Here is a 15,965-nt window from a genome sequence, read left to right as displayed (position 1 = left end):
AGTAGCCATCCTTCGCCTTGATGACAGCTTTGCACACTCTTGGCATTCTCACAATTAGCTTCATGAGGTAGTCACCTGGAATGCATTTCAATTAACAGGTGTGTCTTGTTAAAAGTCAATTTGTGGAATTTCTTTCCTTCTTAATGCATTTGAGTCAATCAGTTGTGTGGTGACAAGGTAGGGGTGGTATACAGAAGATAGCCCTATTTGGCACATGCCCATTCATCAGATGGACACACTTCCTCTCCCAGACCACCACATGCATGTGTGCTTGAGCACACACACCTCACCCCCCTTCTTGGCTTCCATGGCAACCCCCACGGGAACCTATCCCCAGTAGAATCTTTCCCCCACGGGAACCACACCTGTTGGCATTCTTGCAAACAATCGCAACAATAATATATAGAACTTTTCTCGCAGCTCTGGTATATAAAGCTTTTTGAGGCCTTGCTCACAATTCATTCTGTGGCAGCACAATGACCAAACGATATACTGTACTGCATGTGAGGCTCTTGATCATATCTTTGATCATGACACTGGTGAGGAGGAGAGAGGCCAGGAAACTGACAGTGAAGATGCATTAGACGAGGAAGTGTCAGAAGTTGAAGACAACACAGAATATGATCCAGACCAAGAGACAACCGATGTGGAACAATCCGGTGATGAGGAAGAGGGCCCTGCTGAGGTTGTTGTTACATTCCAGTCAAAGAATGTGAATTTATCCTGGTCTTCATCCCCACCTGAGAGGAGAGGTCGGCTGTCGGCTGAAAATGTTATCAGGATGACCCAGGCCCAACGAGATACGCCATATCCCGGGTTGATGACATAAAATTCTGCCACTATTTTAAAATTTGAAATGGTTTCAAAGCAAATGTCCTTGTTAAACTTTGACACAAAGTAGTCTGTGATAAATAGCACAATATGTTTCATCTGAGTATTTGTTATAGTCAAAATAATTCATACATTATTAGCTCAGGTCAATGAGTCCTACAGGCCATAAATATCAAATAGAAGTTCAAAACTTGTAATGTTCACAATAAAAAAGTTTTTAAAAAGATCTAACACAACATTAGGTGATAATATATGTATTATTATGGATTTATAATCAGCTGTAATGGGGTGGTCATTTTGAACCGGGAACACAGAATTAATTAACATGAAACGAACACAACAGGAGGGTTAAGACAAACCGGAAAGTCAATAACTTCATCAAGCACTATGATGAAACTGGCTCTCATGAGGACCGCCACAGATAGAAAGACCCAGAGTTACCTCTGCTGCACAGGATAAGTTCATTAGAGTTACCAGCCTCAGATTACAGCTCAAATAATTGTTTCACAGAGTTCAAGTAACAGACACATCTCAACATCAACAGTTCAGAGTAGACTGCGTGAATCAGGCCTTCATGGTCAAATTGCTGCAAAGAAACTTGTTGGTGTTCACGACGCAGCCGGTTTTCCCTTTATGATCTGTGATTGTATGAAGTCCCTGCAACATGCATCTCATGTCTGTGCCGTTGAATTATGACTCCACTTTATCCCTGTCATGCCTTTTGCCTCTTTGATTGACTTTCTGAGGTTTGTACTCGTCCATATATCCAAGTCACCTCACAATGTAGGGCTCCTGAGTGGCACAGCGGTCTAATGCACTGCATCTCAGTGCTTTAGGCATCACTACAGACACCCTGGTTCGATTCCAGGCTATATCACAACTGGCTGTGATTGGGAGTCCCATAGGGTGGTGCACAATTGGCCCAGCGTCATCTGGATTTGGCTGGTGTAGGCCGTCATTGTAAATAAGAATTTGTTCTTAAGTGACTTGCCTAGTTAAATAAAGGTTCAATTTAAAAATATATATATACAGTGGTTCCTCCTTTAAAAGTTGTGTCATACTGCGGCACACCTTGTGGGCTGCCGCAGCATTCTGTGGCACGTCATTTAATTGTCAGCCATTTTTTCTGTTACTGCAAGTTAGTGCTAGTTTGACCACCAGAGGGCATCTTTGAGAAACATTTGATAGTCTTCCATATTGGCATTGCCAGAGATGGGGAGGGCATGCGGGAGACTGTAGTTCAATTCCCCGACCGGGATGAATGAGTAGGCTGTCCTTGTAAATAAGAATTTGTCCTTAACTGATTCCATATGTGTTATTTCATAGTTGTGATGTCTTCACTATTATTCTACAATGTAGAAAATAGTACAAATAAAGAAAAATCCTGGAATGAGTAGGTGTGTCTAAACTTTTGACTGGTACTTGCTTAATTCATTTGATTAATATTATGGTGTTTCTATTCCATACAAATGAAAAACCCTCTGGGTTTCTGTTAGGATGGAACGTAAAATATGGCGTGCACAACGTGACGGTTGGCAGTACAGTACTGGGCTATTTAGCTAAAGACTCCCTGTGTCGTGCGGACAGGATGATAATCATTTGTAAATAAAAATGTGTTCTTAACTGATTCCATGTGTTATTTCATAGCGTTGATGTCTTCACTATTATTCTACAATGTAGAAAATAGTCCAAATAAGAATTACAAATCAGCCTTTACTTAAATCATGTTTCTAGTCTATTGCATAGTTACAATGTGTAATCATTGATGTCCCAGGAGCAGGAGTGGTAAACACTGTTGAAGTGTATAATTGTAATACATACATGCAGAAACAGCATGATTCAAAGAATGGAGTTTGATACACCTGGTATTGGATATGACTGAAAAAGTATGTCTCACAGAGATTCATACCTGAACCATATCTTTATTCGCCAAGGAAGAGTGAATATATTCAATGTACAGGCTACAATGTGGGGATCTCATGCGTGGTAATAACTACAGTACATGTATATAGGACTTGCATTCTTGGCACAATAAATGTATTATATTCTACTCAATCCATAGGCTTCCTTAATGCCATTCAGACTTGAAGTTGATACAACAACTATGATAGCTGAGGTTCATAGATAGGTTCTGAACTAATATTCATACCAAACGTTTTAGGGTCCATACACAGATCGGCTACATACTGTAGCTAGCTACATATCCATAGGCATACAGTTATTTTTATCCTCCACTACACAATAAGCAAGTAAATAGTTAGCTAGCTATGTTACTTCAGCTGCATTGCAAGGCAAGCAAGTAAATAGTTAGCTAGCTATGTTACTTCAGCTGCATTGCACGGCAAGGCAAGCTTACACAATTGTACATTCAATGTGCAGTAAATGCTTTAGCTAGCTAGATTCTTTACATCCACTGTTTTCCAAGACGACAGCCTGGTTTGCTGGTTTTCTCAGGAGTCCCTAAAACATTAAACAACACGAATTACAATGTCATACTCATGTCATTACACCAGCTAGCTTGCTGGCTAATGTTAGCTACTCAGCTAACTTGCTAAATAGCGATTTTCATAAATTAACTTTATGACAAAAAATATGCACAATCGTTTGTCTCTACATTAACTAACATATTCCTCTCAATTGTACATTTTTTGCTTGACTCGTTATGACGTTATAATTACTTACATTTGCTTCCCCCGTACTGTTTTGTCAGCCATCTTTGCTGAAGAAAGTCACCAGGGACGGGTGGCTCGCGTCAAATTCGTCATTGGAACCACTCGATATGATTGGTCATATAAAAACCTTGGGACCCAAATGCATAATGAGTGCTCTAACTCCCCCTTGTGGTGGTCTGTATCAATGAAGTCGTGACGCTGGGTACTTTAAGTCCTGCGGTGTAAGCTCACAACTTTTAAAGGAGGAACCACTGTATATCATTTTGGTGACTAGAAAAGGGAAAGGAATAGAATGAGGGGCCCGGCAGACTGTTTAGCTGATCAGGTGCAAAATACGTGGTATTTATTTACAGTGCAGGTGATATAGAACACTGGATCCAAACAAGTGGTGAGGAAGGCCAAATCCATCATGTCTGACTGTGCCGACTCCCTACCAGGGCACCCAAACCTGTTCCTGGAGAATACAGTGAAGATGAGGAAGTTGGCTAGTCTGTCCTAATGACCAGGGGATGATCATGATGATGTTGATGATGATGATGACATGCGTGTGATATTTTTTGGGGTCAGCATATTCTTGATGACAATGTTGATGGGATGATTTTAGGATGTGCAAAGAGCACGTACTTTGTAGGCCTACTATTGTTTTTTGTGCTGCTGTAAATGCTAATGTTGATTTTTAGTATTGTTTACATCTATATTGATGGCTGTCAGCCCATGACTGATGAACTGGGTGATTGTATTCAGTATTATTGTGTTGTTGTCATTGTCTATCATTGTGATCCATGTGGATTTTATATGTTTTTATGTCTCACCTGCTCCAAAACCAATTGCCCTCTGGGACAAATAAAGTTGAAACTTGAAATGTAATATAGAAATGGCAAAAAATGAAATACTTGACTTGAAAAGCGAACGTAGCTTAGGCCTACTTGGCCAAAATACCAATACTCCGCTGGCGCACAAAAGGCAAATGCCTACTGGCCTTGTTTTTGAACACTATAATTTGTTTACAAGCATGATAGCGGTACTTCTAGTTTGGTTTACGAAGATTGTTGGCCATTAGCCAATCAGCGTTTCTCAACAAGTCCAAAGCATGTGAATGTATCAAACTGGTATTTACGACTTCACAACTGGTAAATTACACTTCCCACTTGATCACGAACGAAGAATAAGGTAGGCCTGGACATCCCTAAATGAGCTACCGTCAGCTGGCATAAACCATATCAAGGTAAATTCAATATAGGCTCGTGCTATCACACTTTAAATGTAACATTGTTGCACACTATACATTTGAATGACCAATACTTCTCATGTTTGTAAAAACAAACACAGAATTTGCATAAACATAGTGTTTCTATTCCAATGAACTGAAATTATCCATAAGTAGGAATAACCAAATACAGAGCAGCAGAGAAGGGTCCAGCTACATACCTCATCTATCTGGCCCCTCATCTCTCAGACCCTTCTCTATACTTTCAGGTCTCTTGATTGGAATAATTATGTTCAAAGATTCATCCACCCAGGACTCATCCATTAACCTTAAGGAATATACAGTGCATTAGGAAAGTATTCAGACCCCTTGACTTTTTCCAAATTTTGTTAAGTTACAGCCTTATTCTAAAATTGATCAAATTGATTTTTTTTAATCCTCATCAATCTACACACAAAAACCCATAATTACGAACCAAAAACTGTTTTTTAGAAATATTTGCAAATGTATAAAAAAAAAAAAAAAATGAAATATCACATTTACATTAGTATTCAGACCCTTTATTCAGTACTTCTTGTTTCTCGTGGTCTGAGAGTCTTTAGTTGCCTTTTGGCAAACTCCAAGCGGGCTGTCATGTGCCTTTTACTGAGGAGTGACTTCCATCTGGGCATGCTACCATAAAGGCCTGATTGGTGGAGTGCTGCAGAGATGGTTGTCCTTCTGGAAGGTTCCCTGATCTCCACAGAGGAACTCTAGAGCTCTGTCAGAGTGACCATCGGTTGCTCAGTTTGGCCGGGTGGCCAGCTCTAGGAAGAGCCTTGGTGGTTCTAAACTTCTTCCATTTAAGAATGATGGAAGCAACTGTGTTCTTGGGGACCTTCAATGCTGCAGAATTTGTTTGGTACCCTTCCTCAGATCTACGGACAATTCCTTCGACATCATGGCTTGGTTTTTACTCTGACATGCACTGTCAACTGTGGGACCTTATATAGACAGGTGTGTGCCTTTCCAAATCATGTCCAATCGATTGAATTTACCACAGGTGGACTCCAATCAAGTTGTAGAAACATCTCAAGGATGATCAATGGAAACAGGATGCACCTGAGGTCAATTTTGGGTATCATAGCAAAGGGTCTGAATACTTATGTAAATAAGGTATTTCTGTTTTTATTTTTATACATTTGCAAACATTTCTAAAAACCTGTTTTCGCTTTGTCATTATGGGGTATTGCGTGTAGATTACTGAGAAAAAAACATGTATTTAATCCATTTTAGAATAAAGCTGTAACGTAACAAAAGTCAAGGGGTCTGAATACTTTCCGAAGGCACTGTACATCGTCAGTAACAGCCTTCATTAGGATGAATGTTGTACCCACAACAACAATCCGGACATAGGTATTTGTATTTATTATGGATCCCCATTAGCTGCTGTAAAACATTGCAATACATTCATAACAGATTTCACAACATATTAAGTGTGTATGAACTTTAAGTGTGTACGAGCTACGCAAATCCATTAGGAACCCAAAAAGACAATACAGACTCATACTTGAATTGATGTTAGACAAATCCGACTTGCGACGCATGTGGCAAGGACTACAGACTATCACGGACTACAAAGGTAAATCCAGCTGTGTGGTGCCCACTGAAGCCTCCCTCCCAGACGAGTTTAACACATTCTATGCTTGCTCCGAGGCAGACAATACCGAGCCATCCAGGAAGAGTCAGACTGCTCCGGACAACGAGGTCCTTTCGCTCGCTGAGGCTGATGTCCCACCAGCTGCTGGGCGTGAGACTGGTCATGGCCCACATCAAGGCCAGCACACCAGGCACACTGGACCCACTCCAATTTGCCTACTGCGCCAACAGATCCACAGAAGATGCCATTTCCTTCACTATTCATACGGCCGTAACAGATCTGGACAAGAGGAACACCTACAGTATGTGAGAATGCTGTTCATTGACTACAGTTCAACATTCAACACTATTGTTCCCTCTAAAGCTTGACACCAAGCTCAGAGCCCTGGGTCTGGACACCACCCTCTGCAACTGGATTCTGGAATACCTGACAGGTGTGTCCTCACCCCTCTGCTGATTTTACGCACCTTAGCACACATGCGCTCACTCACGCACACACCCACGCAGACATCCACACACGCATACATATACATTCATGACACACACAACACACACACACACACACACACACACACACACACACACACACACACACACACCAGAAAACTGCTGTTACCAAATTCTTATTATGATTGCTAAATACTACACAATATAAACACTTCCCTCTCCAATCCCCCCTTCCCCAAGCACGTTTAAATATTGGACTATAAATTGTGCCTTCCTGTGTTATACTTATGCTAAAAAGTTTATTCTATTCTACTGAGCCATTTACTTCACGTTCGTATTCTTATCTTTTATTACTTCTTATTGCTGTTACATTGTCGAGAAGGAACCTGCAAGTACGCATTTCGTTGGAAGGTGTATACCATGCGTATTCCGTACATACGACTAATAGAACTTTAAACTTAAAACTTAACCTGGTGTGAATGATATCGCTCAAATTTAAACAATGCCGAAATTTGAATACAAAATCATTTGTTACGTTTCTTTCTATTCAATGGCTGCAATAAATAGAAAACATAACACGAATTCTGCGATTATATTTGTTTACTCAGCCGGCACGTGGGCTCCCACGCCTCAGCGGAATCGTCGGGTACTCACGCGTCAGCGGAATCGTCGGGTACTCACGAGTCAGCCAGCTCACACGACTCCCATGTCTCAGCCGGCCCACCAGGCTTGCCCAGGTGGGATGCCAGGTGGCGCCCATAGACCAGGGGGTACTGTCACGCTTGCTCCCGCTCCCCATCATTGCTCCCGCTCCCCACCATCACCTGTCATCATCATTACGCGCACCAGCGCTTCTTGGACTCACCTGGACTCCATGACTTTGTTGATTGCCCCTCCTATATCTGTCTGTTCCTTGGTTTGATCCCTGTGTCAGCATTATTGTCGTTATGTTTCCCCTGTCCAGATGCTGTTCTTGTTTGTTTCATTGTCGGTTATTTATTCAAATGTTCACTCCCTGTACTTGCTTCTCGTCTCCCAGTGTCTGTCCTTACGATGAACACATTTTATGAGCAAATATTGATATATTACACAATATAAAGGTTGGGTCTAATCCTGGACGATGATTGGTTAAAACCACCTTCCAGCCGGTGTCTATTCCACAAGTCACTGCCGGCTAAAGCTATGATGTTGAAGTGCCTATTTACTCTGTTCTATTTCACTGCGCAATCCACTGTCTCATCATCCCAGCCAGACAATTTATACACTTGATCTCCACTGTAAAAAGCATCAAGACATTATATCCAATTTCTTTTAGACTAGCAATTGGTTTTCAATAGTTTTCTCTGAAATTTGCAACATTGTTTCAACATTGAAATTCGATCTCCAGCTGTTCGACGGTAATGAACGTGTGGGGCCGGGATAAGACAGACAGGCAGGCAGGCAGGCAGGCAGCTTTACGCAGCCAGTTGAAATCATGAATCAGCATCATTTTTATGGATATATACAAAGAAATGTCAATAGAAAAAAGGTGAAACGAAACAAAATGCAGCTACTTTGCAGTCTTTTCAGCTTCAGTTTGAAGTGATTGTGTTTGCTGTGTTGTTGGCTAGTGCCACTGAACAACAGTGTCCCGACGAGAGGGAACATTTTCTATGCCAGTTGAAATCGCGCATCTTTTGCTCATTGTTACGGATGTATCCAAATAAACTTTACTAGAAAACAGCTTAAACAAATGAAATTAAGCTATTTTGCTGTTATTCTGGCTGCCAAAGCTGCTTAGCTAGCAAGCAAGATATAAGCATATTCTATACAGGAGTCCTTTCTTCCCCCAGTCTTTCCCCTGTGTGCTGCCCTTCTGGCAGCTTTATGTGACTCATACAGCTGGTGAGCAATCAGCCCTTGATTACTCACCAACCCCAATCAGCCCCAATTAGTCCTGGCCGGAGAGCCCGTCGAGACCTGGCACGTCCAGCAGAGGGAGCCATCGTTTCGTGATGTATACTCCGTCTGTCACCAGGCCTCGACGAGTCTCCCCCTGGTGGCTGACCTGCTGTACGCCACAGTTGGTAACCCGTTGTATAAAAGTGATAATGCTCATGTTTGTGGGATATATTGGCATGGTTTGCCCGCCCTCAACTTCCTCTCGGGCATAACAACACCAGTATCAATATATCCTCCAAACACTTGCTTCTCAGGCATTATCACTTAAATAATTATCAGATCGACGTAAAGTCACACGATGATATGGTGTGTGGTTCTCCCACTACGACTCGGAAAACCATGCAGTTTACTAGGCTTCAAATGAAATAAGTTATTGAACTTCACAGGGTGGTGAGAGTGCACGGTGATGAGCTTGATGCTCCTTTCTAATAAATATTGAGGTCTTCTTCAGCCATATACCAATGTGCACCAATTAAAACGTTTTAATTTTATCATTTGAACTACTCCTTACCACTTTAAAAATATATATCACAATCATGCAATTTGCCAAACTCGAGAAGAGCTCCAGATTAAAACAGACAAACCAGAGCATTGTGCTATGTCAGAAAATGTTCACATATCAAGATGGCTGCTTTCCTAGCCTTATCTGTCTTGATTTTCCAACCCAAACTCCAACCATCCCCTGACTGACCATTCATGTCCCACCATTCCATTCTTTCTCCATTTTGGAGCAAGTGTTTTTAGAATGTTTGGATAACAAGCAACTTTGTTCCACCTTGCCAAAAGGAGAGAACATCAAACGGGTGAAATGGGAGAGAAACCTTTATGAACTATAACAATTTTACTTTGCATACTGTACCAGTCAAATGTTTGGACACAGCTACTAGTTCCAGGGTTTTTCTTTGTTTTTACTATTTTCTACATTGCAGAATAATAGTGAAGATATCAAACTATTAAATAACACATATGGAATCATGTAGTAACAAAAAAATTGATGTGTTCACTATTATTCTACAATGCAGAAAAATGCAGAAAATTGTTAAAAAAAAATTAAAACATTAAAAAAAATTAAAAAATCTGGAACTAGTCGGAGTGTTCAAACTTTTGACTAGTCATCAAAACTATTAAATAACACATATGAAATCATGTAGTAACCAAAAAAGTGTTAAACAAATGAAAATATATGTTATATTTGAGATTCTTCAAAGTAGCTACCCTTTGCCTTGAACACTCTTGGCATTCTCTCAACCAGCTTCACCAGGAATGCTTTTCCAACAGTCTTGAAGGTGTTCCCACATATGCTGAGCTTTTGTAGGTGTGTCCAATCTTTTGACTGGTACTGTATATGTTTATCCTATCATGACACAAGGCGAGACCCAGGAGGCAGATGGTTGGAGTCTTACAATGTTTATTAATCCAAAATGAGTAGGCAAGAGAATAGTCGTGGACAGGCAAAAGGTCAAAACCAGATCAGAGTCCAGGAGGTACAGAGTGGCAGACAGGCTCGTGTTCAAGGCAGGCAGAAAGGTCAGACAGGCAGGTACAAAGTCCGGAAACAGGCAAGGGTCAAAACCGGGAGGACTAGAAAAAAGGAGAAATGCAAAAAGCAGGAGAACGGGAAACCGCTGGTTGACTTGGAAACATACAAAACGAACTGGCACAGAGAGACAGAAAACACAGGGATAAAGACACTGGGACAATCAGCGACACCTGGGGGGGGGTGGAGACAGGTGAAACAAATCAGGGCGTGACATATCCCAAAAATGTTTTTTTGCCAAACACCTCTTGCAGACAACTATGTTGTGTCAGAGCCTTCTACAGCAGGGGTTCCCTAAACCTTTTTTGGCCCGCAACCCCATTTTGTTCTAAAAAATGTTTTGCCAGCCCACCATGTAAAATAAAGTTATTGTCACGTCCTGACCAGCAGATGGAGCTGGTGTAGTAGTTTGGGGGTCAGGACGTGGCAGTCTGGTGTGTGTCTTGTGACTCCTGATCAGGAACAGCTGGGAATAGTTGTTCCTGATTGGGAGTCACATATGTAGGAGTTGTTTGTCACTGGGGTTTGTGGGTAATTGTTTCTTGTTTAGTGTGGTTGCACCTGACAGGACTATTGGCTGTCAGTTTCCTTGTTTTTGTTTTGTATAGTGTTCTTTCCAATTAAATTGAAGGATGAATACTAACTCTGCTGCATTTTGGTCCTTTCCTGAAGACAGCCCTTACAGTTATGCAATAAACGGCCAACGTTTTCTTTTTAAATTGAGTCTACGACAGTCTATTACAAATCAGTCAGAAAGTACTTTTGACAGTATTTGAATCTGAAGTAAGTATGGTTTGAAGTGACTGAAATGCCAAGGTATTGGGAAGTTCAGAAGATAATCAGGCAATAATTTTGTATCATCACTGATTATGTTATTTTTCCCCCACTCTGATCTAATGAGTCCTACTCTGTTTGTGGGCATCTTGGAGGGAAATAGACACATACGTGTTCTTATCTTTAAATGTTGGTGTCATAATATTTTGTAGCTTAAACACCGGTTCTAAGAGCAAAGCGCAGTTTTAGATTTTTTATTTCAGTTTCTCTCGCGACCCCAAGTTTGGGAAACGCTGCTCTACAGTATGGGGTGGGGAAATATAATCTCTTGGAATGCCTTAGGCACTGTAGTATGAAAGATACCTCTGTACTCTCAGTAACACAGTGGTTTATGTCCAGATGAACAGTTACATTTCAATATAAATGTTGGTCCCGCTTAAATGACGTGCAGCTTATAAAAGCTTCATAAAGCCTTCAAAAGCCTTCAGAAACACTACACAAATGTGTTACAAATCATCTATAACCATATGTCATGCTTTATGAAGGGTTCATAAATGTAGCATAACTGTGTGACATAACCACCAATGTAAAATGTTACATAAATCACTATATCAAATATGACATAAACCTGTGCTTTATAATGGGTGGCATAAGCATCGCTTAATAAAGTCCTTATAAATCATATAAAATTGAGGCATCACAAAGCCTTTACAACCCTGTCATGAGTCTTGGTAGAGCATTGTAAAGCCAAGATATTGGGTTCAATTCCCGGGACCACCCATAAGTAAAAAGTCGCTTTGGATAAAAGTGTCTACAAAATTGTACATATATATATATATCTGCTGCATTCAAAACAGCTGGAAACTCGGAACTGGGAAAACCAGACTTCAATTAGTTGAAAACAACTGGGAACTCGGAAAAAACAAGCGCCGACTGGGAAAATCCATTTTGAACGAACGGTCATCCAACTCAGAATTCCAAGTCGGGAACTCAGGCCTCTTTCTAGAGCTCCTACCTAAAGATCACTGACATCATGACTCAACCTTGTATTATTCAGAGTTCCCAGTTTTCTTGAAAGCATCATAAATCCAGAGAATGCCAGACTTTGATGACAAAGTTTGATGACAAATTTTGCCCACGAACGACCGCAGCGTCCTGTTCGAGTGAGCACAGCACAACAAAGTGAGTCCAAAAATGTCTTGTATGCTGCTGCATAAATGATGTCATATGCCAGGGAGATATATATACTGGTGCTAAGAAAGTAACACTAAGTGTATGTTGTGTAGTAAGCGGTTAGTAGCCCATGTTCTTCACCCCAATAATTTGGTCACTTTCCCCCTCATAACTTACCCTAATGTTCTGACTTGGTGCTGCACATGTAGCCAATAGCCTGTTTTAGAGAAATGTAATCATTGAATATTGTAAGAGCTTTCATTGTCTGCTTATATGCCCCCTTTATTTATCCAACATTCTGACTTGGTGTACTGGGAGAGTACTGTAAGAATGGCCCATGTTCTGAATTCTGTCACTGTACATTTCAAAAGTCAATGTTAGCGCGCTCATTAACCTGTCTGGGCTAGGGGGCAGTATTTTCACGTCCGGATGAAAAACGTACCAATTTAAACAGGTTACTACTCTGGCCCAGAAACGAGAATATGCATATTATTAGTAGATTTGGATAGAAAACACTCAGACGTTTCTAAAACTGTTTGAATGGTGTCTGGGAGTATAACAGAACTCATATGGCAGGCAAAAACCTGAGAAAAATCCAAGCAGGAAGTGAAAAGTCTGAGAATTGTAGTTCTTCTTTTGATTCTCTATCGAAGCTCCAGTGTCTGTGGGGTGACGTTGCACTTCCTAAGGCTTCCATTGGCTGTCTAAGAAAGCCTTCAGAAAGTGGTTTGAGCATTTTCCTGTCACTGGGCAGATAATAGGAGCTCAGTTACTGAGTGGTCTGCCTGGCAACAAAGGGATTGGATATGCTCGGTCCCGCGAGCGTGCCCCTCCTTCTTTTTCTTCTTGAATGAATATGCTATTGTCCGGTTGGAATATTATCGCAATTTTACTTCCTAAAAGTCACGTGTATCCTCTGTCGCAGGAGGAGACAGTGGCTATGGAGACATACGTCACTGAGTCCTTGAGACAGGGATACATTCGGCCATCTAAATCACCCGTCTCCTCGAGTTTCTTTTTTGTGAAGAAGAAGGGAGGAGGCCTGTGCCCGTGTATTGACTATAGAGGTCTAAATTCTATCACAGTGGGGTTCAGTTACCCACTACCTCTCATTGCTACGGCCGTGGAGTCATTTCACGGGGCGCGCTTCTTCACCAAACTAGATCTCAGGAGTGCGTATAACCTGGTGCGTATCCGAGATGGAGGCGAGTGGAAAATCGCATTTAGTACCACATCTGGCCATTATGAGTACCTCGTCATGCCGTATGGGTTAAAAAATGCTCCCGCCGTCTTCCAATCCTTTGTGGACGAGGTTCTCAGAGACATGCTCGGACAGGGTGTGGTGGTGTACATCGATGACATCTTGATCTACTCCGCTCTGGTGCGTAAAGTGCTTGGCGGCTGCTGGAGCATAACCTATACGTCAAGGCTGAGAAATGTGAGTTCTCCAAACAAGCCATCTCTTTTCTGGGATATCGCATTTCCATCACAGGGGTGGTGATGGAAGATGACCACGTTACGGCTGTGCGTAATTGGCCGACCCCTACCACGGTGAAGGAGGTGCAGCGGTTATTGGGGTTCGCCAACTATTACCGGAGGTTTATCCGGGGTTTTGGTCAGGTGGCAGCTCCCATTACCTCACTGATGAAGGGGGGTCCGGTGCGATTGCGGTGGTCGGCAGAGGCGGACAGAGCCTTCCGTCGTCTGAAGGTTCTGTTTACCGGCGCTCCGGTGCTGGCACATCCGGATCCCTCTTTGCCATTCATAGTGGAGGTGGACGCGTCCGAGGCTGGGGTAGGAGCTGTTCTTTCGCAGCGTTCGGGCGTTCCTCCGAAGCTCCGCCCCTGTGCATTCTTTTTTAAGAAGCTGAGCCCGGCGGAGCACAACTATGATGTCGGGGACAGGGAGTTGTTAGCCGTGGTCAAGGCTTTGACAGTGTGGAGACATTGGCTTGAGGGGGCACGTCACCCTTTTCTCATCTGGACCGACCACCGTAACCTGGAGTACATCCGGGCAGCGAGGAGACTTAATCCTCGTCAAGCCAGGTGGGCCATGTTCTTTATGAGGTTTCAGTTTACCCTTTCGTACATTCCGGGTTCTCGGAACCGGAAGGCCGACGCACTGTCGCGTCTCTACGACACCGAGGAGCGGACCACTCCCATACTCCCTGCTTCCTGTCTGGTGGCACCGGTGGTATGGGAGGTGGATGCGGACATCGAGAGGGCGAGTCGGTCAGAACCCACTCCACCTCAATGTCCCGCGGGTCTGAAGTTCGTTCCGCTGGGTGTTCGCGATCGCTTGATCCGATGGGCCCACACTCTACCCTCCTCGGGTCACCCTGGGGTGGAACGGACAGTGCGAGGCCTGAAGGGGAAGTACTGGTGGCCCACCTTGGTTGAGGATGTAAGACACTATGTCTCTTCCTGTTCGGTGTGCGCCCAGTGCAAGGCTCCTAGGCACCTGCCTCGAGGGAAATTACAGCCCCTCCCCGTTCCACAGCGGCCTTGGTCTCACCTCTCGGTGGATTTCCTAACGGATCTCGCGCCATCTCAGGGGAACACGACGATCCTGGTTGTTGTGGATCGGTTCTCAAAGTCCTGCCGTCTGCTTCCATTGCCCGGTCTTCCTACGGCCCTACAGACCGCGGAGGCCCTATTCACCCACGTCTTCCGGCACTACGGGGTGCCCGAGGACATCGTATCTGATCGGGGTCCCCAGTTTACGTCCAGGGTATGGAGGTCGTTTATGGAGAGGCTGGGGGCCTCGGTCAGCCTGACCTCGGGTTTCCACCCCGAGAGTAATGGGCAGGTAGAGCGCATTAACCAGGATGTAGGCAGGTTTCTGCGGTCGTATTGCCAGGACCGGCCAGGGGAGTGGGCGCGGTTCGTGCCCTGGGCCGAGATGGCCCAGAACTCTCAGTGCCACTCCTCTACTAACCTGTCACACTTGCAGGTCGTGTTGGGTTATCAGCCGGTCCTGGTGCCATGGCAACAGAGCCAGACAGAGGCTTCTGCGGTGGAGGAATGGGTCCAGCGCTCTAGGGAGACCTGGAATGCTGTCCAGGAGTGTATAAAGAGGGCTGGAGAACGACACAAGGAGAGCGCTGACCGCAGTGAGGCCCCTGTGTTTAACCCAGGGGATAGAGTCTGGCTCTCGACCCGGAACCTGCCCCTCCGCCTGCCCTGCCGGAAGCTGGGTCCGCGATTTGTGGGGCCATTCAAAGTCCTGAGGAGAATAAACGAGGTGTGTTATAGGTTACAACTTCCTACATATTACCGTATTAACCCCTCGTTTCATGTGTCTCTCCTCATGCCGGTGGTAGCTGGTCCGTTGCAGGACGCTGAGGTGCGGGAGGCCCCGGCGTATACAGTCCGGGCCATCTTGGACTCCCGACGTCGGGTGGGGGGCCTGCAGTACCTCGTGGACTGGGAGGGGTACGGTCCGGAGGAGAGGTGCTGGGTCCCGGCGAGGGACATTCTGGATCCAGCCATGTTGCGGAATTTCCACAGCCTCCGCCCGGATCGCCCGGCGTCCCCGAGGCCGGAGTCGGCACGCTGCGGGACCCGCGCGTCAGGGGAGGGGTACTGTCACAACGTCCACAGAAGGTGGCGCTTCTCCTCAGTCGGGCGGTGCTTGGCGTTCGTCGTCTACGGCCTACTAGCTGCCACCGATCTGTGTTTCAGTGTCTGTTAGTTATGTCTGTTTTTTGATTGCACCTGTTTCGTGTTTGTCATTAGTGGGGGGG

The sequence above is a fragment of the Salmo salar genome, chromosome ssa16, assembly GCF_905237065.1.
Source record: "Salmo salar chromosome ssa16, Ssal_v3.1, whole genome shotgun sequence".
Classification (NCBI taxonomy): domain Eukaryota; kingdom Metazoa; phylum Chordata; class Actinopteri; order Salmoniformes; family Salmonidae; genus Salmo; species Salmo salar.
Note: the sequence above shows the minus strand (reverse complement) of the source record.